This window comes from Crocuta crocuta, unplaced genomic scaffold (genome assembly GCF_008692635.1).
Source record: "Crocuta crocuta isolate KB4526 unplaced genomic scaffold, BGI_CrCroc_1.0 scaffold163, whole genome shotgun sequence".
Lineage (NCBI taxonomy): Eukaryota > Metazoa > Chordata > Mammalia > Carnivora > Hyaenidae > Crocuta > Crocuta crocuta.
The window spans coordinates 3,516,170-3,525,425 of NW_027529533.1; the positions used below are offsets into that span (position 1 = coordinate 3,516,170).

The 9,256-nt window shown below is 37.7% G+C and overlaps 1 pseudogene; it reads right to left on the minus strand.

Annotated features, from left to right (window-relative positions):
* Nucleotides 1-2,207: 2,207 nt before the first annotated feature.
* LOC144229243 (cytochrome c oxidase subunit 4 isoform 1, mitochondrial pseudogene) lies at nucleotides 2,208-2,743 on the minus strand (annotated as a pseudogene).
* Nucleotides 2,744-9,256: the final 6,513 nt, after the last annotated feature.

Genomic DNA, 9,256 nt, shown 5'->3' on the forward strand with positions numbered 1-9,256 from the left:
GAGTGAAATAAGTCAGGCAGAGAAAGACAGACATCATGTTTTCACTTATAGGTGAGTTAGGAGAAACTTAACGTAGGACCAAAGGGGAGGAGAAGAGAAAAAACTGTTGGGGAGAGGGAGGGAGGCAAACCATGAGAGACCCTTGAATACTGAGAACAAACTGAGGGCTGACAGGAGTGGAAAGAAGGGAAGGGGGGTGATAGGCATTGAGGAGGGCACTTGTTGGGATGAGCACTGGGTGTTATATGAAAACAAACTTGACAATAAACTATGAAAGAGGAAAAAAAGAAAGGAAGAGATCACTAAATGTTCCCAGCCCTGAAGAACTAACTAACTAAATAAATAAATAATTATTTTTCCCAAATTCACTCTTGTGTTGCATACTACAAAGCTTTTTCCAAATGGATAATAATATGTATCAACCCTTACAGGATCATACAGAATTGTTTCACTGCCCTACATACCCCTTATGCTCCACCTATTCCTTCTTTCCTTCCAAAACTCTTGGCAAACACTGACCATTTTACTGTCTCCATCGTTTTTCCTTTTCCAGAATATCATATAGTTAGCATCTTACAGGGAGTAGTCTTTTAGATTGACTTCTTTCACTTATTAATATGCAGTTAAGTTTTCACCATGTCTTTTTGTGGCTTGATAGCTCATTTCTTTTTAGTGACAAATAATATTCTATTGTCTTGATGTACCATAGTTTATCCATTCACCTACTGAAAGACAACTCGATTTGCTTTCAAGTTTTGGCAACTATGCATAAGGCTGCTACAAACATCCATGTGCAAGTTTTTGTAGGCATAAGTCTTTATCTCCTTTGAGTAAATAGCGAGGAGCATGATTGCTGGATCATATGGTAACAGTACGTTTAGTTTTGTAGAAACTGCCACACTGTTTTCCAAAGTGGTTGTACCATCTTTCATTTCCACCAACAGGGAATGTGAGTCCCTGTTTTCCACAATCTCATCAGCATTTGCTATTGTCAGTGTTTGGGATTTTAGGTGATGTAATAGGTACTTAGTGGTATCTCATTCTTTAAATTGCTTATCATCTTTTTACGTTCTTATTTCCCATATGTACATCTTCTTAACTGTCTCTGAAGCCAGAACTTCTTATGTATGGAATTAGCTTATTTAAGTGTTGGAAATAAGTGAAGAGTAAATACAAAAAGTGCTTGGAGTTAGTGTCAAGTTGGAGAAGGTCCAATTACTGAGGAAGTTCACATGAAGAACATGTAACCATTTTGTGAAGCTAGGAACAGAGAGGTTACCTTTTATTGATCGTAAGACAGAATCTGGGAGACTGTATGCTTAACATATCAGAAGGTCCAATTGTAAAGAGGAAAAGCTGACACTGTTATAATGTTATTCCCTCCTATTAGTGAATTATGATCATTAGAGTGCTGATTCGTATAATAAAAGTAATTTCAGATTCCATCTTATGTAGGGCCTTTCACACACTGTCCCATGTTCCACACCACACTCATGTTTGGAATTTGCCTGAAAACGCCTGCAAATTTCTTTTTTTTCATATTTGTAAATTAGTGCAGTTAAATCCTATCAGAGACCTAAAGAGAAATAACAGTGTTTCTAAAACATCAGTTGTAGCAACAAAGAATAAAATGGAACAACATGAAAGCCACCGTGGATGTAAGAAAATAAGTCCTGTGGTAGACTCAAATTTCTTTTGCCCTTCCAGTTCTGTCTGAATAAATGATTTTTTAAAGGATGCTTTAAACATAATAGCATCCTGTATGTGCAGACATAAAAGTAAAGTAATATTAAAATAGATACAAGAATATATGAAAGTGAAAATGAAATACCAAATAACTTAAATAAATTTGAGGAGGATGTTGAAAAAGAAAAAAAACCACACCAGACTGTATTCACAGGAGACAAGATCAACAAACGAGAAAACTAGTAAAAGTTATGGAAACATCAACTTCCTTACAACATCCATATGGAGAAGTGATATGTGTTTCCAGAAAACTATGAGTAGATCAAACATATGTAGCCCAGCCTGTTACCCGAGACAGACATTTATTCAGAGTTACACAGAAATCAAAGTGCGATTTTTTTCCCACGTAAACTGCTCGCTTATTAGCATTGATTGTGCAGCATCACAGTTTCCAGTAGGTACATTGAGCTGCACGGAGGTGGTAGAACATGGTGAGGCTCAGATGGATGAGCGGTGGGCTTCTATTTCTTCCACTCATGCTTGTTGTTGTCCTACTTGGCTGAGAAGACTTGCATAACCCTGACCTTCGTGTCGAGTATCCTCTTGGTCTGTTTGGCCACCCATTCCTTTACAAAGGTGTGTGCGATACACCCATAGTACTTGTCTCACATGGGAATGAGATCGGTCAAGCCGATGAAGAGCATGGCGGTGTGCACCATGGTCTTCAGCTCCTTTCTGCTCCTGTTCACTTCAGCAAAGCTCCCGTTGAACTGAATGTGGTACAATTCAACTGTTTCATTAATGGAGAGGCTGCCCCAGGGAGCCCTCTACTCATTCAAGGCCTTCTGGCTGGCAGAGAGGTTCTTGACGTCGGTGTGTCAGGCCCCAGGGGATAGCTGGTGGGCATAGCTGGGGAGAGCATTGTCTTCACTCTTCAGGACACTTCCGTGTGTGCTCATACACACACCGAGGTGGGAATCGCCTGTCTGCCAATTAGGCTAACATCCCGCCACAGCCACCCACCACTCCAAAATGCAATTTTTGATCCAATCCACATATAAAAGAATTAAAATTGTACTCAAAAGTGAAACACTATTTCAGGTTGACAGATTTGCTGAAAATCTATGGTGAAGAAGAAAATGGTACTTCGGAATATACACTTTCAAATATGTTACCAACATGGTCATTTGGAAGGCAAAAATCTATTTATTCTTAACTATCCATGATTATCCGCAAAAATAAAAATACAAAATTGTATGTAGTGAATTTCCATAATATGGAAATTATGTTTTTGGATTAAGAGTAAAGAACTCTGATACTGCTTGCAAATCATGTTATTTTTAAAGTACACAATATTCAATCTTCTCATGAGTGTGACATTATAAATATTTCACAAGCATATATAGTAATAAGATGATATGGTACAATTTTCAGACAGAGCTACAAGATGGTAAACTCTATATCCTGGTGTACTTGTGGGCCTATTTACTGCAGTAATCATGACAGAACTTCTGGAAACTATCCTGTAAAGTCCTATTATTGCACTTCATAAACAAATTCACCCAGATGATAATTACAGTGTCATATTGGTGACTTGATCTAAGAGTTCTCTCTTAAAATGTATTCATTATTGGGGAGCCTAGGTGGCTCAGTTGGTAGAGCATAGACTTTGGCTCAGGTCATGATCTCACAGTTTGTGAGTTCGAGCCCCACATCAGGCTCTGTGCTGACAGCTCAGAGCCTGGAGCCTGCTTCAGATTCTGTGTCTTCCTTTCTCTCTGCCCCTCCCCCAGTTACACTCTGCCTCTGTCTCTCAAAAACTAAAAAAGAAAACATTTAAAAATTTTAAAATATATTTATTATTAAATCTGTTTACAATAAATAGCAATATAGGATAGAGACAAAGAATTTTATTTATTATGTATTAACATTTTGAATATAAATACACTGGATAAAAAGACAATAATCTATTCTAACTAGTGTGTAGTTTTTGTGCTAATTCATGATTTAACGGCAATCCATCGTATCTTAAGTTGCCTAGGAATGTGTGTTCCTCTGGTCCTTCTCTAGTGTTTAATCTCTTTTCCATCAGTCCATTTTGGTGTATTTTGTACTTGCCTCTGACAAACATTTTTTGCTTTTTGATCCTGGACAGCTTCTTCCTGATATTAATGTTAATATACTAATTCCAGAGAGCTGTAAGACTGTCTCTAATCTTCAGATTTCAAATATAATTTCAGAGGTACACTATCATGGTCAGTTTTAAACTTAATAGTTAAACTCTTGATTCAATCTCACCAAAATTAGAAACAGGCAATAATATTGCTTAGAGTTAGGTAGAAGCTAGACATGATCAGAGGAAAGAATGCCAGAAGGCAAAGTCCCAATCCCTGAAGGGTAATGATAGAGACATGAGCTAGAGGCAAGGATGGTAATAAATAAGCTATACATTAAAAGCCCAGGAGCACAAAATTCTTACCTTGTGGCTTCCAAGACCTTGGGGCTGACGGATCAAGAGCCACAGGTGGGGAGCGTTTGCTCTCCTCTTCCACCTCTGCCCCAGGATAACCCCGGGTCTCATGAGAGTGTATTTGTATTGTAGTTATAACCCTAGCCCATTGAGAAAGGCTGCCATGACTATTGGGGTGCAAATCTGGTAGGTCAAAAACTCCTCCTCCCAACCTATGGAAGGAGTCCCCCAAATGATTGGAAGCAGCCTCCATTAGAGACCACCCCAACATACCTCACGGCCCCTCCCAGCCTGGAAAGCCACAACACATAGCCAATCCCAAAACAACCTAGGGCCGGTTGCACCTCATAGATGCTGTCAGTGCTCCCACCTTGAAAGTGTACTGCCATTTTAATCAACTGCTTTATGCTTGCTACTTTCCTTCTGGCTGTCTTTATTCAAGAGTGGATCCCCACAGCAATCTTCTTGTGTGGAATCCAAGGACCAAGACCTCCATTTCATAGCGCAGACTCTCCCACTGGTAACAATAGTACCTCTCTAATTTAACATCGGCTCAAATACTCTTTTTAAAATATTCAAGGAGGAAACAAAAGGAATTAAATTTTGTACCTATTAGCAAAGAGTGTCCACCAAGAAAGTAAAGAAAAGAAAAGAAAAAAAAAGAAAAGAAAGAAAAGAAAAGAAAAGAAAAGAAAAAGAAAAGAAAAGAAAAGAAAAGAAAAGAAAAGAAAAGAAAAGAAAAGAAAAAACAAAAGGCAAGGAGGAGACAGGAGGTGAGAGGAGGGGAAGGGAAGGGAAGAGTCTCAGTTTTCAATATCATATCTTGGTTATCGACCTACAAAGAAGGAGAAAGAGAAGAGCAAGCAGCAGTACCTCCTGAAAACCTACTAGGAAGGACTTGGCAGTTTATAAAAGTATCATCTGAGATACTTAAAGACTTCCCCACATAGCAGCAATGGCCAGAACTGGTGGTGAAGGCCATGAACGCTACCATCAAGCAGTCCTAAATTCAAACGAATAGACACACCAAGAGAGAGATCATGCATTCTTTGAAAATCATAAAATATATTAGGTTTCATAAGACAAAGAAAGTATTTGCACAAATCCTACACAGTACTTTAGTTTCTAATTTCACAAATGCTGTTATTTTACCTAAAGGCTGTATGATTTAAATGCCTATCTTGGAATCATCGGTCAGGCATTGCCATAGAGATATCTATTAAGAACAATGCAGGGTAGTTTTCAGTAATAAAATTTGACTTTCTTTTGATATTAAAATTATTTTACTAGACAAATTATTTTAGTATTAATCAAGTAGCATATAGAGAATCTGGTGTAGGATAGAACATTTAGAAAAGTTTATCTATATTGATGCTTATCTAGGAGGGAAAGAGAGAGATAATGTTATATATAGGAGATATGATGGTCATTTATTCTAATTATCCGGGGGCACAGTCTTCTAGTTATCTCCTAAACCTGATTTCTCCTCTTTCATAGCATTAGAAATTCAACTGGCTACATGACTTTCCAAAAGAAAAATTTCATTTCCCGGACTCCTTGCAGCTAGTGTGAAGTCCTAGAAGTATTTGGTAAGGTCTGGGAACACTCTCTCCTGGGCGGGAGGGTAGCTCTAAGCCACTGCAATACACTTTGAAATCAGACTGCTTGGGTTTGAATGGTTGGCACTTAGGTAGTGCTTAGTAAATTTAGTTATTGTACTATAAAGACATGGCTATTAACTTCTGATGAATTTGATAGTTTAAAAAGTTGCTTAAATAGTGAAGCCTTTAAAAGAGTTATAACACTAATATCCTTACAGATAACATGATATAAAGAGATCAGGTTATTTGGACAAAAAAACCTCCTATTTTGCTGTCACCCCTTTACACTCCACAAGAAATCTTTGCAGCAGAATGATAATAAAAGACTGCAAATTTGCAAAATGGCATTCTTTGGTGTTTTCAACCCCAGCCATTTTAGTTAGAATGTCTAAGTTTAAAAACACACACACACACACACGTATACATACACATACACACAAAGTAAACAAAAACAAAGCAAAAAACAATAATAACAAGCTTCATCCAGATTTTTAAACCATCCATAACCTCATCTTAAAAATCTTGTACTTGGGAAAAGGGATGAAATTTTCTGTTCTCTATGTGATGTATTTAAATTTAGCTTTAGAAATTTTAATGTCTGGGGGTGCCTGGATGGCTCTGTTGGTTAAGTGTCTTGCTTTGGCTCAGGTGTGGTCTCCTGGTTCCTGAGTTTGAGCCCCATGTTGGGCTCTGTGCTGACAACTCAGAGCCTGGAGCCTGCTTCAGATTCTGTGTCTCCCTCTCTTTTTGTCTCTCTCTCTCTCACAAAAATAAATAAACCTTAAACATTTTTTAAAAATTAACATTTGGTTTGCACAGCCAAAGCTCAAGTACAACCACCTAAACTGAATTTATTAAATTTATATCTATGAAAACTTTTCCTCATGTGGAATGCTATCCTAAGCTTTACTGGCTCCAGGGGAAATATTTTACCCCTGTTGCCAGATGGCACCCTCTTTGAGCTACCACAGTTTCTTCTCTTCCAGGGTTCAGCTTCCTGTATCCACCTCAAGCCACAGCTTTGTCCCATGGTTGGTAGATTAAAGGGCTACCCCCAGGGATCTGTCTCAGGTTCTTTACTGGGCTGCTCCTGCCCGTCCTTTGCTTCACATTTTCAGCTCATCACCTCTCCCCATCTTTTCTGTGTCCCGAGACATGAGATCATTCTATAGCTTCCCTAACATACAAAAGTGCCATCATTTCTGCCAGGCTCTGACCAAATTACCTTGAACACAATGCATGGTCCTTCCTTTATTGTGGGTGTGTCATGCCTCTAGGTGTCAGCTTGTGAGACAAGATGTCCTCACGGCATCCAGGGATCTACCATGTCAATGGATTCTTTCCTTGAATATCCCCTGCTGCCTCTTCTCTTTTTACTCACTCATATTCTCTGTCTTCCTACAAAACTAAAAGAATATTCTCCATTCTCCCTAGAAGAAGGTGCCCATCAATCTCTGCATTCTTGACATTTCAGGGGGACTAGAGGCGGAGGAGATGCCTTGCACATTGTAGGATGTTTATCAGCACCCTGGTCTCTACCTACTAGATTACAGGAGCTCCACTCCAACCCGGTCTCCTGGTGACATTTAGAAATGTCGCCAGATTTTGTCAAATGTTTTCTGGTGGGCGGTGGGGAGGGGCACAAAATCACTCCCAGATAGAGAACACTGCTCCAGCAAAATGATACACAATCCTCAAACGTCACTCTCCAAAATATTTAAAATATACTAGAAGTACTCTGAAGTTTTTCAAGGGCGATAGTATTTTTGGATAAAAAGCAAAGCCTTAGCAAATATTTTCTGTTTTCCATCAAACTAATATCCTCCACCCCAAGATAATATTTCTAAATCTGTTTAATTGAATGACATGATGGAGGGGGGAGAAAAAAAGGAGGCAATTTCAAGAAAAAAATCAATATCTCAAAAATAAAAATACTATTCTGTCGCATATATCTTATGTACTTACAGGTTCAGTCTTCTGATTTGATAAGAAAAATAAAGAACATCTAATTATCTTTGGAAGTAAGTGGGATGTCAAAATGATTTTCCTCATTGACATGCTTCTCCCATAGCACGTGAAACATACTGCTTCAGGATATTACTCTGCAGCAGTTCATACCTATTATCATGGGGTTACAGAATCTCTCTCTTCGCCCTGTACTTCTTTCTTCCATTTTAGTGACTTTGTTCCCAGGGCTCAGCTTCTAAATGGGATTCCTCTACCATCCTCACTGATCCTGTTCCTCTAGCTGTGAATACAGTGGACCCACAGGATTTTAGAACTCTCTTTGCTTCGAATCTGACATCATTAATGCATGTGGTCTACTGTGTATACGAGACTTCATTGTGACACCTTTTATTGACTGGAGGAGTTATTTTTTCTTACCTTCTCTTTTCCCACTTGTGAGGGTTGCTCTCAGCTTAATTGTTTCCCTAGTGGTACTATCGCCTTCCCCTTACTTTTTATAGTTTTTAAATACAACTTTTGTTTCTAATTTTAATTCATTTTTCTATATACATATTTTTGTTCCTGTGAGAATCATCTAAGGTTGCCCCAAAGGTTTAATTGTATCCTATGAAGAATGGCTCTGCTTTGGCATTCTTAATTAAATTTGATTTAGAGTACCTCTTTTCCACTCAATCATCTTTTTTTTTTCCCTTAAATTTGTTCTTATGAATCCATAAGATAATTTGGCTCCAGAAAAACATGGAGTCATTTTTGATTATTTTTTTCTCTCACAACCTACATTCAATCTGTCAGGGAGTTCTGATGGCTCTACCTTCAAAATATATCCACAAACCAACAGCTCTGGTTGAGACTCTTGACATTTTACAAGTGATACACCAGTGTCTAGAAATAGTAGGTGCTTAATAGTATGTGTTTAATGAATATATGGATAAAAACACTTATATTATCCATATATACCACTCAGTTCATATACCTAATAAACAAGCATATGTAAAATCAGTAGCAATGCTAATTTGCAAGGATTTATTGTGCCTATAAGAAATAACAAAAATATTATAGTGAACTGCAATCACATTAACCCGCATTTTATTGTCTGCTAAGAAAATATTGGAAATATCATCAGATAACCAAAAATTATGGTTATAATTTCAAATATTATATATCCTAATAAAAAAATGTCTTAACTGTTCACTGGTGAGGTCCTCAAATAGGAGAACTGTGGCTAAGAAAGCAATTAATGCATTCCCCTCTGGGACTGCTCTTCACTAGGTAAAACAGCAGCAAGCATTATCCTTTCCAATATGTATATTTTTATTAGGAATATAATAAAAATAGATTCATTGGGTAATTAAATTCTTCATAATATTTTTCTTGTGAGTCAATACATTTTATCAAAGGTTACATAACTTTGTTTTCCATTGTATGCATTAAATAAAAATCTGAACTATTTGGAGAATTTTCTGTAAAGAAAAAACAGTGGTTTATTTAAGCGTGGCTTTCTCTCTCTCTCTCTCTCTCTCTTTTCAAACTT